Source organism: Chenopodium quinoa, unplaced genomic scaffold (assembly GCF_001683475.1).
Source record: "Chenopodium quinoa cultivar QQ74 unplaced genomic scaffold, ASM168347v1, whole genome shotgun sequence".
Classification (NCBI taxonomy): Eukaryota; Viridiplantae; Streptophyta; class Magnoliopsida; order Caryophyllales; family Amaranthaceae; genus Chenopodium; species Chenopodium quinoa.
Genome location: NW_018744268.1, coordinates 209,818 through 226,526, shown reverse-complemented (window position 1 = coordinate 226,526; position 16,709 = coordinate 209,818).

Sequence of the window (16,709 nt, the reverse complement as noted above, 5' to 3'; positions counted from 1 at the left end):
CATAATCCTCTCTTCATCCTCTACAATCCTACATAAAAAATTTCAAGTTTTAATCAGATATTTTCATACCCATTTTTCTACTATGGCTTCAAAGAGGGCTTGATCAATTATTGGGAGGAGTTCTAGTTCGAGGGAGGAGTACGATCCAGATTTGCAACTCTCCTATTGGCCAACCATCCGAATTGCTAGACAAGAGGAAAAGGAACGGCTAGAACACCTTGACGGGCGAGAGGTAATTCCTTACGGTGGTTACACCGCCCCACTCTTGAATCTTATGGTTTGTATGATTTTGTTAAACGATTATTGAATGATATAGGAATGAGAAAATTCGTTGACATGCACTATCCTACATACCGTGAATTAACATGTAAATTTTTGTCTTCTTTGAAAGTTGTAAATAGTAGAAATAGACCGAACTTATTATTAGGTTGAACAATAGGAATATTAGTTTGACTTATGTTGAATTTTGCAAATTATTTGAATTTAACTCTGAATTACCTTTTTAATGGCATGCTGATTATAAAATGGGTGATATATATCATGCTTTAATTGGTTTACCGACCCCCGACCCCCAACATGCTAGTACGAAACCTATCCAATCACCCTATCCCGCAAATCTGGCAAAGATTTGCAGGATTGTGTTCTCTTGGTAGGAACGAGCCTCATAACGCCCAAACCAACGAACTAGCTGTTATTGGACACTATTTGTATGGGTTTGGTAAATTGAACATAGGTAGATACATCATCCACCACCAGAGTACACATGCCACGGCCAGTACACAATCTCGTACCCCTATTCATATAGGAGGCCTTATCACTAGGATAGCAGTTAAAAAGGCCGGTTTTATTGAGAGTGGACCCCACCAGATGACTAACTATGGACCGGATACCTATATGACTGCTAGGTATTTTGAGGAGTTGGGTTGGGTGCGACTGGATAGTGAGCAAACCCCCCACTGGTGCATTAGGACTGGGACCAAGCAGCCATTGCCCATCTTTTCCTTACCTAGTCCTGACCTGACCGCCTTTCCCCCGGGCAAGTGTCCTACACGTACGAACTTTTAGTTGCCCATGCTAGGGGGCAAGCACCACTAGTACAACCACTAGTTCCACCACCCCAGCCTGAGCCCGAGGTAGAGCTTTCACCACCTCGCATGTCTCACTCTGTCCCCCATGTTGCCTCTAACCCAATTTGGGACTTCCAAAGTATAGGTCAGGCTTTAGGTTGTATTGAGCATTCCCACACTAACTTTAGGAGGATGGTAGGCTCCATTGACCATAGGTTAGGGTACCTTGAGAGGAACCAAGGTAGAGCTCTCTACCCTATGTATGATGATTATGTTCGTCGGGGCATTATTCCCGATGATGCCATTTACCCTGACTGGTTTCAGCCTCCACCCTAGGGATACGATAGGGATCCCACTGTCCATGGTATTTATACTGATTATTCTGTCTTCCATGGGTACGGCCAGGACATTCCTTTTGAGGGACCGACGTGGGGATTTTTCACGCCGATTATTTTGGTGGTAGCTCTTCTGGTGCAGGTGGTGTAGGTGGAAGCAAAGGCGGAGGGTTCGGCTCCATGGATGAGGATGATGAGGACTAGCCATGTTGGGCTAGTTCCCGAGCCAATGAAGACATTGTCTGATTCTAGCTTAAGGGAGATTTTAGATTTGGTATCTTTCTTTTTCTCTTTTCTTTTATTTTTGGTGTGTTTTCTTAGTTTAGATTTATTACTTTCTAGGTTAGTTTTATTGCTTTCTTATATGAAAAATACAAAAAAATTGAAAAATAAAAAAAAATCCAAAAATACGTTCCAATGAATTGTAAATCATGCTTCCCTGTGCCCCATACTTGGAAAATATTGTTTTGATTCTTGGTATATGATGATAAGCATTGTGGATTTGTTGATCATGATTTGAATTTTGATTGCTTAGATGTCCTAACATGTGTCAATTTTGTCCAACTGCTTGTGAATATAGTGCTTGACTAGTTGATTTAGTTAGGAATGTATGATAGTTCCTGGTATGTCAATAAATTTGAGTATTGATTTGTAACTATAAGTAATGTTTATATGACTCATTATTATGCACATTGTGGAGGACAAAGGCATTTGTTCTTTTAGGTAGCCTTCAAATGATTTTAGATACATTTGTTCCCTTCTTGATACCCATGTTGTTGCCTTGACTTTTTGTTATTTATTGGCCACATTACAAGCCTATTTTTCCCCATTGGTTACTAGTCCTAAGCTTGGCTTGGGGGATCTATTAGTGATTGAGGTGAGGGAGTTTGTAGTGTGCTTATTATTTGCACAATTTGGGTGGGTTTTGAGGAATTAATTAGTTCTTTATTGTAGTTTATTTTTGATGAGCTTGAATGTTTATTCTTCTTGAAAAAATAAAGTATGATGTTATAAAAAATAAAAAAAAAAGTGAGTGAACTTCAAAAAAAAAAGCAAACAAAACAAAAAAAAATGTTCAATGTTCAAATGTTCTAGTTGGAGGATAATCAAAGGAAAGAAAGAAATTGAGTTTCAATGAAAAATTCAAGTTTGGAAAATAAAGTTTGTTATTTCACTCTAATTCTTCATTATTTTATCTTTATGAGTGAAATTTGTAAGTGTTGGGATTGTTGTTTATGTTTGGAGTTATTTTTGGTGGATTCTTGTTGGAGTTGGTTATATTGGAGATGTTGATCATTATTTATTTTGATCATGGGTGTTATTAGGATTTGCTCCCTTTAAGCATAGCTTTTCTCTCACTTATTCCCAAATGTTTCCTACCCTTTACCCTAGCTTTACATTACAAGCTTTAAAGACCTTCCGACCTTTGTGAATAGAGTTGTATGAATGTGAAAGTGTTGTTTATCAATGCAAGTTATGATTTGACATATTTCGAGTCGACTAGTAGGTTGAGTGTACTTCTTTTTATACATACGAGACTGTGAGTTGGGAGGGAATTGTTCACATTAAAGGGGTTGGTTGGAGAGCGATCGAGTACATCTTTTACTCGCCACATAAATGAGAGTTAAGTGTGTGAGAACTAGTCTTGAATTCTATATGCTCTTGTGGTTTGCTCTATTTGACAATTGTTAGGGAGGAAGAGTAATTGGATGGATTTGATTGGTTGACTTTGAATCCTGTTTATTAGATTTACCTTGAATTGTTTGCGCTTGATTTTTACTTTTTAGGGTGAAGCATATTTATTTATTCATTGATGAAATCTTTGCTTAGGGACAAGAAAAGGTTTGGCTTGGGGGAGTTTGATGTGACTATTTTATATAGTATTTTACCCCCGTCCCTTGGTCATAATTAGTAGTGTTTTTGGCTCTTTAGAGCCACTTTTATTACTAATTGTTGTTTTCTAGTGTTTTCGTAGATTTGGTTGACTTTTGTAGTAATTTACACTTTTGGAGCATTTTCCCGAGATATTATGGAGTAACTACGAGCATTGGAGATGCACGACCATCCTTTATAGCCCAGGGCCGGTTAGAGCCATCGAACTGGTGATTAAGGGCTCGGTATATGTAATACCGGGGCATTTGGACCGAGTATTCAAGACCCAAAGAGGAAATCCAGATTGGCCTGAAGAATTGGAGCCCAATCGAAGTCCAAAGAGTGGCCCAAGAGTGCCGCCTGGCATTAGAGCTGCCGCCCGAAGGCGAGCCCGGCAACGCAGGGGAAGCAAAGCCGGCGCCCGAACTCGCGCCCGGCCGGGCGCGAGAGATATACCTGGGAAGAAAAAGGCGCACCCGATCGGGCGGTGCCTCGCTCGATCGGGCGCGTGTTATTATTAGGCGGTTTAATCGTCGTTTAAGTTTGTTTTAATTTAGGATACTTGCTTAATATAAATACTTTTCCGTTAAGTGAGTTTAGTATCTTCTTTTACTCTTTCTTAATTCTTCTCTTAGATTTTCTCTCTCTACTTAACTTTTAGATTAGTTTCTCTCACTAATACTTTGTTCTTAACTCTACTCTTAGTTCCAGATTACTTTGATAACGATTTCTTCTACTTTAATCTCAGTTATTTTTTTAATTCTTTCATCATGTCTTATTTTATTGCTTTGACTAGTTTAGATTTAATTATTTGTGAGTAGTTTTATTTCTAGGGTTTATGGGGATCCATAAATAATATGAAGGGGTGATTTGTTGTTGTTGATTATCAATGCTAGATTAATTTCCTATTGATTGATTTAATGCTCTGTGACTAGATTAGGCCTGGTCTTTTATGCATGAATTTGAAAATATTGATTCGAGATTCGAGAGATGAGAATTCATGTTTAGGTCTAGTTTCAATAGGCAAGTTAATTTATAAATGCTTAAGTCGAGATTCGAGAGATGAGATTTAATACCGGTAAATTAATTGTGTGATTGTAATACGTAGCGAAAGCCCTTTATGATCTGATTAATTTATGCATTGATGATTGATTATTATGTTTTACCATGGAATGTTATTTATTGGTGAACCTATTCCCTAGATCTTTTATTCATTGATTTCCTCTATTCTTATTCTTCCCTACTTTTAATCTCCGTAGTTTAGTTTCCTTTGATTATAATATATTGGTTACTTTATAATTTAGATTGCTTGAATTAATTAGGAATAGAAATACCAGTTTCCCTGTGGATTCAACCCTAATACCCTATCTATTATTAGTTAGTGGTTTTAGGAATTACTTTTGATTAGGTGATACGACTTTAGCCTGTCAACAACCTCTTCCTCGGTCTTGTTCATGATCGGGCCTCCAGCTCCGGCATCAAGACATGACTTCCCTTGGGGGATCAATCCTCCTTAGAGAATTTGTATGATTTTTTAAGTGGGGGTTCCATGGTGAGGACATTCTCGTTGATCCTCCTTGTATCTTTCCCAAGCCTCATACAAACTCTTACTAGGCTTTTGCTTGAAACTTTGGATTAGAGTTCTTGCCTCGGCTGTCTTCTTTTGAGGGTGGAAACGGGAAAGAAACTCCTTAGTGACCTCATCCCAATTTCTCAAGGAATTAGGTTTCACTTCCTTGTATAACCACTCCAAAGCTCTTTCTATTAGAAAGAACGGAAATAGCTTGAGCCTTATGAATTCTTAAGAAACCCCCATTGACCTTGATTGTATTACAATACTTCTCGAACTCTTTGAGATGATTTAGTGGGCTTTCATTCTTGGCACCACTAAATTGCTTTCAATCAATCATTGTTATCATTGTCGGCCTTATCTCAAAGTCATTGGCGGGAGTTGTTGGTGGAGCTATGCTACTCTCGAATCTATAAGCATCGGGAGTTCCTAACTCCTTCAAAGCAACTCTTGGATTAGCTCCCATGTTTCCTCGATCCTTCTCTTCTCTATCTTGATGAATTTCCTCTCTTGAAAAGCTTGGACTTGAAGAACAATTAGCAACCCTTATCCTTGTTTATGGTTCTCTCAATTTCTAGATAAAATGGCACTAGAGTCCTTCCTCTTATCCTACGCAAACAAAAACTCAAAGATAATATCAATAGCACGGCTACAAATGTAGCCCAAAAGAGAAATATTTTTGTATTTTTCAAAATAAAGTGAAATAGACTCAACAACAATAGCAAACAACAAAGCCCCTCCCTGGCAACAGCGCCATTTTTACGAGGGGGTTGAGACTAAGTAATTGGACTAATCTTCCCTAGGCCAAAAAAAATTTATATTACTCAACACACCCTTATTACTAGTATAGGAGTAAGTCAAGGGTCAAACCACTAGGAATGGGAGGTGGTTACTATTGCTAGAGTTAAGCTATTTCGAAAAGGGTGAAATAGAGGTGTGTGTACTCTAAGACAGCTAACAAACTAGATGAATTCAAATATATCAAACACTAGGGTTTAGGATCCACATATACTTGCAATGGATACAACTAATCGGGATTGGAATTGACTAAGTTGAGTATTGCGAGGGAAAATCAATAATGCAATCAAAAGAGTATGATAAGTTATTCTCCTAGAGGTCAAATCAGCTTCAACTACGAGAGACTCTAGCTAGGAACTTCACAAACCAACTTAATCGGAAAAAATTCAAGCCATAAATCAATTGTCCGTATCAATGTGAACTTACAATGAAATCTAGTGCACCAATCAAAGTTAGATACTCTTCAATCTATCACACACATGCACATAATCAATCAACCAATTAAATCACAACATCAACTCCATCAATTTCCCCCAATTAGTATCAATCCATTACTCACATATGCTTCACCATCCCCCTAGCAAAAGAAATACTCACAATCCATGGAAATCAAGATCAAAACTAAGCTATACAAGATCATCATCATCATATTAATCAAAATAAATCAATCACAAATCAATAAAACTTGAACAATCAACAAAACATTTGAAATCAAAAGCTAAAGATTTCATTAAAGTAAAAGAAATCCTTATAGACTTTGGTGAAATCAATAGAAATTGTGCTTAGAATCATCAATCATAAACAATGAACTTCTCTCTCTACAACCTAGAGTTTCTCTCTCTAAAACTATCTCTAATTATCTTCTCATGGAATTCTCCTTCAATTCTCTCTCTAAAAATAGAAGGAAAGTATGTATATAGTAAAACTAACAAAGGGAAATTAGTTATATCGTTCAAAATAGAACCATACAGGCGCGGCCATCTTCAAGAGGGAGCGTGACTGCGCAAAAATGGGCATGGAACAGGGAGAGCAAGCGGCGCGCCCACGCCTGGGAACAGGGCAAGCCCCCTTCACTCTCACTTTGATGCTCCTTATGCGCTTCACTCGATGCTCTTGATAAACACGAGACATGGCAGACCCAAAATCACCACGATGGTGGGTTCAACACGAGAATTTGTGCCCCCACGGCTTGAATGCACGGCCTAAAGTCAAATGGAACTTGCACTTCTCCATGCCCGAGCCTTAAATAGAGAACACTAGGCATCCTAACCAATTCCAAACTCGGGAAGGGGACTCGGGAATCATTGGATAATGACCTTAACCTGAAAATTGAAAGTAAACAAACAATAAAAGGGAAAAAGATAAGAAAAACCAAGAAATGCATGAAAATAGAAAATCAACTAAGAAAATGCAAACTAAGGAAATAAAGAGTAAAACTAAGGAAAAACTAATGAAAAGAGCTATAAATTAGCATGAATTTCACCCTAAAAGGATCAAATGAGTGCTATAAATGACACTCATCAATGATTGTTATTGATTTCTCTATATAAGCCTAGTGTTGGCAACCCCTAGTTAATGAGTCAATCCACAAGGGTTACAGTGTGCTATGATTATGAATGATGCTATGTTGCTTGTTTGGTTTTTACTTTTGTGAAAAAGGAAGATATTATGCGTTCAAGTCTCGCTCTCTGACTAGTGATTATCAAAGTTAAATCCTGTTACAACCCATAGGTAAGCTAGTGTTGGAAACCTTGGACCATAACTAAAATTTAATCTTGTAACCTCTAAGTCCCCATTTGAGTCGCCACTATAAGGAGGGTGTTCCCATCGTAGGGGATATTTCTCCTTAAATTCCCATGACCCTTTAAAAGCGTAGGACTTTACACTTGTTAGGGTGTATTAGGATTTGAATTCCTTACAGCGTAGGGGACCTTGAATTAGAATTGATCCTATCATCACGCTTTTTTGTAAGAAACAAGTAGGAGTCACCAATGAGTTTTAAGAAAAATTATTAACCTCGTTCATGCCTTTCTCCCAAGTAAAGTTCAAAGGATATATAGCACAAATTGTAAGTTTACCCATGCCAAAATTTGTCTACATGAACCAGAAATGAGTTCAGGAGCGAGTGTACCAAGATAACACTCCCTTCAAAGGGGAATCGCTATCCTAGCCCTAGTACGGCCTCTACTAGCTCTTCCTTTTTCACAATTTCATCACCAAACAATATATGCAACGTGATGCCTATAAAAAAGTTAGTTGATTTTATTTACACGCATCAATCATGTAGGAACTACATTGCAGATCGTTATTCTTATTTAATCAATCGTGAAAAGAACAAAAATAAACAAAATTCGCCTTGGCTTAAGTGATCAATCAACAATTAATTATCCAAATCTATTCTTTATTTAACACAAAATACTGAGTGGAATTGATTAATTAGAGATTTTTTTTACAGTGATTAAACAACATTAATTAATTAAATAAAGTTATTTTAAACAAGAAAATAATGGTGATTGATCTAAGTCCTCAATAATTTACCACTTCTCTTTGTTAGATCTTTGTTTAGAACACTTATGGACTCCTTCATGTTTGGGAACTTCCACTGTAGTAACAAGTATTGAGAGGGTGAGTGTTTGATAGTTCATAAGTTCACAAAGTTTCTGCCAGAGTTTTAGGTTAATTTCTGTCTATTTGAGCCTTGTATTAAGCCTCTATTTTTAGGGAATAGGTATGTTTAGGGTTTTGAGCATTCTGCCGCAGCAACTGTCGTGCGCATCTAAATGGGTTGTGCGCCACAGCCCAGGGCAAGTGATTAAGATGCGCTGCTATGGGTAGCGCAACTAATGATCTTACACGCGGTATTATGGTAAGATTCGATTTTATATTTTTATGAAATTCTAAATCTTTTGCAAGCGCATCACTAGTAGTCGAGCTAGGTGTTGCACGCAACTGAATTAGTTGTGCGCGCCAGATCTAGACCATCGCGACTCATTGAGATGCGTGTGGATTTCTCTGCGGCAGCATTGTTTTTTAACCTAGGCGCCTCGAAATCTGTCATAATAGGTTTTAACCTCATGCTTAAACCTAATTATGATCGGGTTTAGTTAATTAGACCTTATTTTATTTGTTTTTGGGTTAGGCTATTCATTTTTTTGTTCTTTTTATTTAATTAATTATCCATAAGTGTTCTTCACGTTGATCCAACACAAAGACGGTTTTATTTATCGTTATAGCACTTCCTGTCAGGACAGGAGGTCAAAAGTATATGTTTAGAGCGGCCGAATGTCCTTCAAATGTATCTTCCGGCCTGCGTGCCGAGTAATCATGTACCTTTACCGACCAAGGAGTCGGGTAATTCAACAATTTCTCCCGGTTTTACAGGTTAACTTTTGTTGTCGTCCATAGGGACGGCTGTTTTTAATTTAATGAAGCATCCGGTCAATCTTACCGGTTTTGATTATATTAACATCTTGATTTAAAATTTTTAGATCTTTCAATTTTATATGCCTAGATTTTAAGCTAAGTATTTAACCTGCCTGTATACTATGCGATTATTTTCTTTACCGGATGCCTTTGCCCCTAGCCGGATGTTCGCTTGGTTTTAAAAATTGGTTGATTGACTTAGAAATTATTGATACTTTAACTAGTATGATTGGTTTCTAATTTAATCAATCAATATGATGATTTCCCCAAACCAAGCAACAGACGGCCATCTTGAGCAGACAGATAAGCACTGAGAGTATCCAGCCAAAGGCCTCGATTAGTCGTTTTGATGTTCTTTAGTCGCTAAGTATTTAGACTTAGCTTATTTTAATAAGCATAATATGTCAGTCTATATTGCCCCAAAGCAATAACAGGCGGTTATACATAAATAGTGTAGCCACTAAAATGAAATAGTAGCCGCTTTCGGTCTATATTAGGACAGTTGGAAAACATACACTTTTTTAATTTCAAATTAGATTAAGTCAAACGGCTGCAAGCGTTATCTTAATCCTGACAGTCAGTAGGGCTGTTTGTTTTCGAATTATAGAGCAATTTACCACCCGAATGGGAGATGCTCTCTTCGACGAATTCATTCAAATGGACGTCGTTGTTTGTCTAGCTCATGTTGGAGCAGACATTCATACTCATATTGGAGCAAATGGCTTTATTTATTCACCACATACTTTGGGAAAGAAGGTGGATTTCTCATTAATGATTTTGAATTAAAAATATACAAAATTTCAGAAATAGTACTTTTTCAAGTTATCTACATTCCAGGTTCTGGGTAGCTGCCTATTGTCTGGTGTCTCCAAACGTAGGTGCCGCCTCTTACTTCTTCATATATTCGGTAGGGGCCTTCCCAATTTGGGGTTAGCTTCCCTTGCTCATTCGCCCTACCGACTGCCTCCATTTTCCATAGCACAAAGTCCCCAACTTTAAGGGACGGCTCATGCACTCTCTTGTTGTAATCTCTAGTCATTATCATACGGTAGATCTCATGGCGCAAGGTGGCATTGCCCCTGTGCTCTGGAATCGAGTCCAATACTAGTCGCATGGCCTCCCAATTTGCCTCTTTGTCATACAACATGATTCGAAGAGTCGGCTCATAGTGTTTGATGGGCAAGACAGCCGATGCACCGTACACCATTAGGAATGGGGTCTCTCCATTTGCCCCTTTTGTTGTTCTTCTGATGGCCCACAAGACGTGTGGTAGATCATCCACCCAAAGGCGGGTAGCTCTTTCAATCTTCTTTTTTATGTCGTCTGAGATTAAGTTTTTGAAAGCTTCGACCTGGCCGTTTGCGTTGAACCGGCCGACTAACGCAAAAAAAATTGAGATCCCTTAATCTCCCAACCAAGTCTTGAGTTGAGGCGTCTCAAACTGAGGACCAATGTCAAAAACCATAGACATAGGCAACCCGAACCGGGTGATTATATTCTTTTAGATGAAGGAGATGACCTCCTTGGTCTTGTTATTTTTGACCGCCTTTGCCTCTACCCATTTGGTGAAATAATCTATGGCAACTGTAGGCGTCATTCGAAGTGCGTCTACGTTAAAGCATGTGGTGAATATGCTTGGAACTCATAGGAAGTGGGAATTGACATATACGATTAGGGACAAGGAAAGTAGGGAGCCGCCAACAAGTTTTTAAGAAACTTTTCAAACGTTCACGGATCATAAAAGGCAGCCACGAACAAAGGGACAAAGAAAGGCAACAACGATTGACCCGTGAAGGTTACACCCCATTCATAATCCATGAGATAACTAACTCCGTATGGTTTGGAACCATGAAAGGAGGATCGGGGATGATGGTACGAAGTGAGTCATGGAGTCACATTTGCAAGTATTGGCCTCTACTCGATTCTTATAGTGAAAAAGTGATTTCTGCGATCTCAAAGGCATGTAAACAAATATTTAATTTTCTCCAAACTATTATTATGCTAAATTGGTTTAATATTAATGCAACATATAATTCTAAAATATTAGTGATCACTTGATTTAACAACAAGATTAAAAAGGAACCTAAACCGGTCGTCCAAATTATCTTATTAGGCGTGATTTCCAATTACATATTCCATTTAAACATGCAATATGGTGATCATAATAATAATAATAGAATATACATTAATATTAGAAGCAATTTAAAAATAATAACGTTAGTCAAATCAAATATAAAATAACCTAATCATGATACTAGCAAGTAGCAATATTAAAATAAAATAAGTAATTAAATTAATTAATTGCTCACATTCTTTGCGTTCTTTTAAATTGCTACATCATGAATAAATTGTTAGTAACTTCAATAAAAAATATAAATCAAATGAAAATTAAATTAAATAAATGTAGATTTGATTTGGACCAAACCCTCAGTTATTTATACTTTTCAAGCCTTGGTTTAAGGACGGAACCTCGGGTTAAGTATGGACTTCTTGGAGTGCTTAAGGGAAGAATGGTGTAATTAGAAAGATAGGTTTAAGGCTTAGAATATGAGAGAGAGAGAGAGAGAGAGAGAGAAGAGAATGATTTTTGGTATAAAAGAGAAGAAGAGAGAATGATTTGATGCCCCGAATTGTAGAAAGGAGGGGGGTATTTATAGGGAAAATGAGTAGAGGGAACACACGAAACCCTAAAAAGATAAAAACTCTAAAAAAGGTTGTCGCGACACGGAAAAATATGCCGTGACATGGGAAACTCTTGTGTGACGCTGCATACTCTGGAGTGACGCGGGAAATATTTGACCTAGGGGAATAAAAACACGTGAAGGGTTTACGCGGAAAAGACACGGGAAAATTAAGTGAAACGGCATTGTCCACCGTGGCACGGTAGAGTACACCATGTCACAGTAAAAAAGTGTGTGAGAAAACGTGGAAATTACACGATAAAAGCACCGTGACACGGTGAGAAATACCGTGTCACGGCAGCAGGTACCGTGTCACGGCAACAGGTACCATGCCACAGTGGATTTTTATGCGAAAAAACATTGGAAAAATCACCGTGATACGTTGTAAATTACCGTGTAACGGCACTAGGCAATGTACCACGTCATCAGGCGCCGTGACAGGGTGCTTTTACACTGTGCGCGGTAATTCTAATTTTTTACACGTTATTAAAATCATCATAACTTTTGATCCGTAATTGCAATAAAGAATATAATATATCATTGGAACTCTTATCAAGTCTAATTTTCAACCCAATTTGAATCAGTTCAAAATCATTTGTAGATTATAATATTTATGCGTTTAAGTAGAAGGGTGTTAGTTTTCAGTTGAGTTTAGTGTTTAGCTCATATCTTCTTCGTTTTAAATCGGAATTGGGCTTATGATATATGGTTGGAAAGCTTGTTTCAAGGCTTATCCAACTAAATAATAATTGGATCAAAATTATTAGGCCACAAAATCAGTTTCTCTCGGTTTTGTGATGTGGACACGAAAAGAGGAAAACAAGCTATGGTTTAGGGAAATAAGCTAGGAAATGAATTGGTTTATGAAATGTATTGGATAGAACATGGATTCAAGCACTCCAATATTAAATACTCAACCCGAACGATAATGGCGGTGAAAGGTTGTTCATTATCGGGTTTGGTTTTGGGGAGACATTTTTAGGTGTATACAACAACAAAGATATATAACGCCATCCGCCTAATGCAGAAGTATAGGTCCCTAAGATGTCCATGCCCCACTTGGAGAATGGATTAGTGTTGCGAATGGCCGTAAGGTCGGTGGCCGAACGGTGGATAAGCTTGCCGAATTTTTGACATTTGTCACACTTTTTCACTAAAGTCATGGCATCTTTCTCCAGGGTAGGCCAGAAATAGCCCTGCCACCTGGTTCATTCTGCTAGCGACCTGCCGCCTATATGTGAGGCACAAAACCCTTATGTAGGTCTTCTAGAATTTTATGCTCCTTTTCAGGGTTGATGCATTTTAAGAGCGGCTGTAGAAAGCCCTTCTGATAAAGCTCTCCTATGCGAATTTCAAATTTGGCCACACGTTTATTTAGTGCGGCTGCTTCTGGAGTTGAATCCGGCAGCGTGCTGTCTAGCATATATGCTCGGATGTTGTCCATCCAAGTAAAATTTCGGTCAATTACTCCAATGGGATCTTCTTTAATGCTTCATTTTTCCATTACTTCCCAAAGAATGACCGAGGTGTATCACATGAGGCGGATGATGCCAGCTTAGACAAAGCTTCCGCCTGGTTGTTTTAGGATTGAATTCTTCAGGTTTCTCGGCCTCAACTTTGACCGCCTGCAAGTATTTCATCATAGCCAGATGGGTGGCTTCATAACCACCATGGTATTGGCTCACTACCAACTAAGAGTCAAAGTAGGCGTCAATCTTAGTTGCCCCTACTGCCTTGCACATGTGGATGTTGGCTAGCAGGGCTTCATATTCTGCCTCATTATTATTTGAGGCTTGGAACTTAAACCGTAGTGCATGCTCATACTTATTCTCTTCAGGGGACTGATATATAACTCCTGCACCACAGCCCGTTCATAGTAGAGCTCCCACCCACATACACTTTCCAAACCTAATTTTATTATCCGCGCAGCCGACCTTGTCATTTTGACAATATCCCATTTGAGCATTTGGCATGATCATTCCAGGTTCGTCATTGGCCGCTTGATTGGTTGGTCAGTGTAGACCACTACCGGGTGTGCCAAGAAGTAAGGTTTCAACTTCTTGACAGCCATGTAAATTGTAAAGAGCGAGGCCAAAATTTTCAACTATAGGGTACCGAAGCTCTGCATTCTTGAGAACATGGCTAATGAAATAGGCCAGGAGTTGGATGTCGTCTCTTTCAGCAAGGAGAACGCCACTGACGGCATGTACAGCGTCTCTTTGGGCAGAGGGCTGACCAGCCTTGGCAAAGAGTGAAAATGTTGCTTCAATTTTTTGAAGGCCGCCTCAACATCATCCCCCCATTCAAACATAGCCTTCTTCCTGATTGCCTGGAATAAGTAGAGGCACTTGTCACCTAAGCAGCTAAGGAATCTCCCCAAGGCCGCCAGACAACCTGTTAATTTCTGTACTTCTTTAACAGTGCAGGGTGACTGCGTGTCAATGACCGCCTGTATTTTTTCAGGGTTGGCCTTTACAATCCTTTGATTAATCAGGAATCCGAGAAACTTCCCAAACTCAACACCAAAGACACACTTCTTGGGATTGAGCATGACCTTGTGCCGCTTGAGTGTGGCGAATGTTTCTCGGAGGTCGCAAGATGATCCCTCTGTTGCTTGGATTTGACTATCATGTCATCGATGTACGCCTCTTCATTCCTCCCAATCTGATTAATGAATAATGTGTTGATCATTCGTTGGAAAGTAGCAGGAGCTTTCTTCAAGCCAAAAGACATCACGGTGTAACATAATAGCCCCTGATCAGTGACGAATACCATCTTTTCTTGATCCTTTTTCCACATAGGAATCTGGTGAAAGCCTAAGTAGGTGTCCATAATACTCATCAAGGCATGTCCTGCTGTAGAGTCGACCAGACTGTCGATCTTTGGAAGCGGATAACTATCCTTTAGACCTGCGCTGTTTAAGTCAATGTAATCAATGCACATGCGCCAGGTACCATTCGTCTTTTTCACGAGCACAACATTCGTAACCCAGTCAGGGAAGTTACATGGCCGAATGAACCCCACCTCTAATAGCTTTTTTACTTCGGTGGCTGGTGCCTGACTTCTCTCCTCGTCGTGATTTCTTTTCTTTTGCCGGATGGGCTTCTTTTTTTGATCCATGGCGAGTTTATGGACAGCAAGGTCCGGGCTGATGTCTGGCATCTCTTTCACTTCAAAAGGAAAAAATATCTTTGAATTCTTTCAGTAGATGGTGCAATTCTACACCCATCTTTGCAAAGGAAACCGTCCCTAGTTCGCTCTGGACGACTATCGTCCAACGGAATATCAATGTGCTCACCAGCCGACTGGGGACGGACGTCGTCTAACTGTTCCCCGGTCAATGATTGCTAATGCTTTTATTTTTTTACCACCACCAGCTAATCAATCTTCCTTTTCTTTGAGAATGGTGGGGTCGGTCTCTTTGATATCATCAAGGCCTATTAGCTCCTTCCCCTGTCCGGCTTCTGCAGCTGTAGGTTTGACGTTCGAGAGATAGCACTCTCTAGCCGTCTTCTGATCTTCGTTCAGGGAGCAAACAAAGCCATCATCCCTCTCATACTTGACCAGCATGAGAGAAGGGATGATGATGGTCTTGCACTCGTTTAGAGTGGATTGGCCGAGAATGAGATTGTAGGCGGTTAGCTCTTCGACCACCAAAAACCGGATGGTCATGTGCCGTCCGCTGCCCTTTTCTCTCACCCAAACGGGGAGATCTATTCGTCCGACTGGGTGCACTACTCCTCCCCCAAATCTAACAAGAGGATGGGAGACATCAAGCATGCTATAAAGCTTATACTTGAGGTTGGAAGGCATTTGTAGATGAAGATGTCGGAGGAGCTACATGTGTCAATCAAAATGCGGCCAACTTTTTGGTTGGCCGTCGTGGGTTCGATCCCCACAGACGGCGCCAAATGTTTCGGGTGTTTTTGTGTCCCTTATGAGAGTTACAACTCGAAAACTAGGTCCAACGAAGCCGCCTGTACCTACAAAAGAACAGAGCTCTGGATGTTTGGAGGTTCGCCTCTGAAGATGAAGTTAGTACGGATTTGGAGTAAAACATCGGAAAGTAAATATCTTCTCGGAGTCCGAGATTAGGTGTTCTCTTTTTTCAAGAGCAATAAATGTTGTAATGATTGGGAATCTCCCTATTTATAGGGTCCTAAAAAGGTGTGCCTTGTCCTAGGGTTTGATGACCTAGGATTTAGGGTAGTGCCGTTTTGCGGCTCCCTTAGGATTTAGGCCTTGAATGCCGCCATTCCCAGAGGCCATATTTGCGTAACACGTGTCAACATCTGGGAAGTCCATTTGGACACCTCTTTCAGTGAAAAATGTCGCGCTCTCATTGGGCCACTTAGCGGGGTAGAAATACCCAAATTAGTAACTACTTCCGGAAAATCCTTATTTTAACATAATAGAATCAAATCGCTTGTACCATCGTCGAGAAGATTGCTTTAATCCATAAATTCATTTCCTCAACCGACATACCTAATTCTCTTTACCCTCAACTTTAAATCTCTCAAGTTTATACATATATATTTCCTCATCCAAGTCACCGGGTAAGAAGGTTGTCTTCACATCGAGTTATTCCAGCTCAAGATCTCCATGAGTTACAAGACTCAACAACACCCGAATAGAAGTATGTTTTACCACTGGTGAAAAAATCTCATTGTAATCAATACTTTCTTTCTGTGCAAATCCCTTGGCCACTAACCTAGCCCTATACCAAATTTTATCTAACTTGGAAGGATCCTCTTTTCTTTTATTCACCCACTTACAACTAATAACAGTCTTTCCCACAGGAAATGGGACTACCTCTTATATCTTGTTTTTATGAAGAGATTGTATATCTTCTTCCATAGTAACCAACTAAATCTCGCTATTCTTGTCTTTGATAGCTTGTTTGAAGGTGAACGGCTCATCATCCTCCACCGAGAGTGCATATTCTACCAAGTTTACCTGTCCG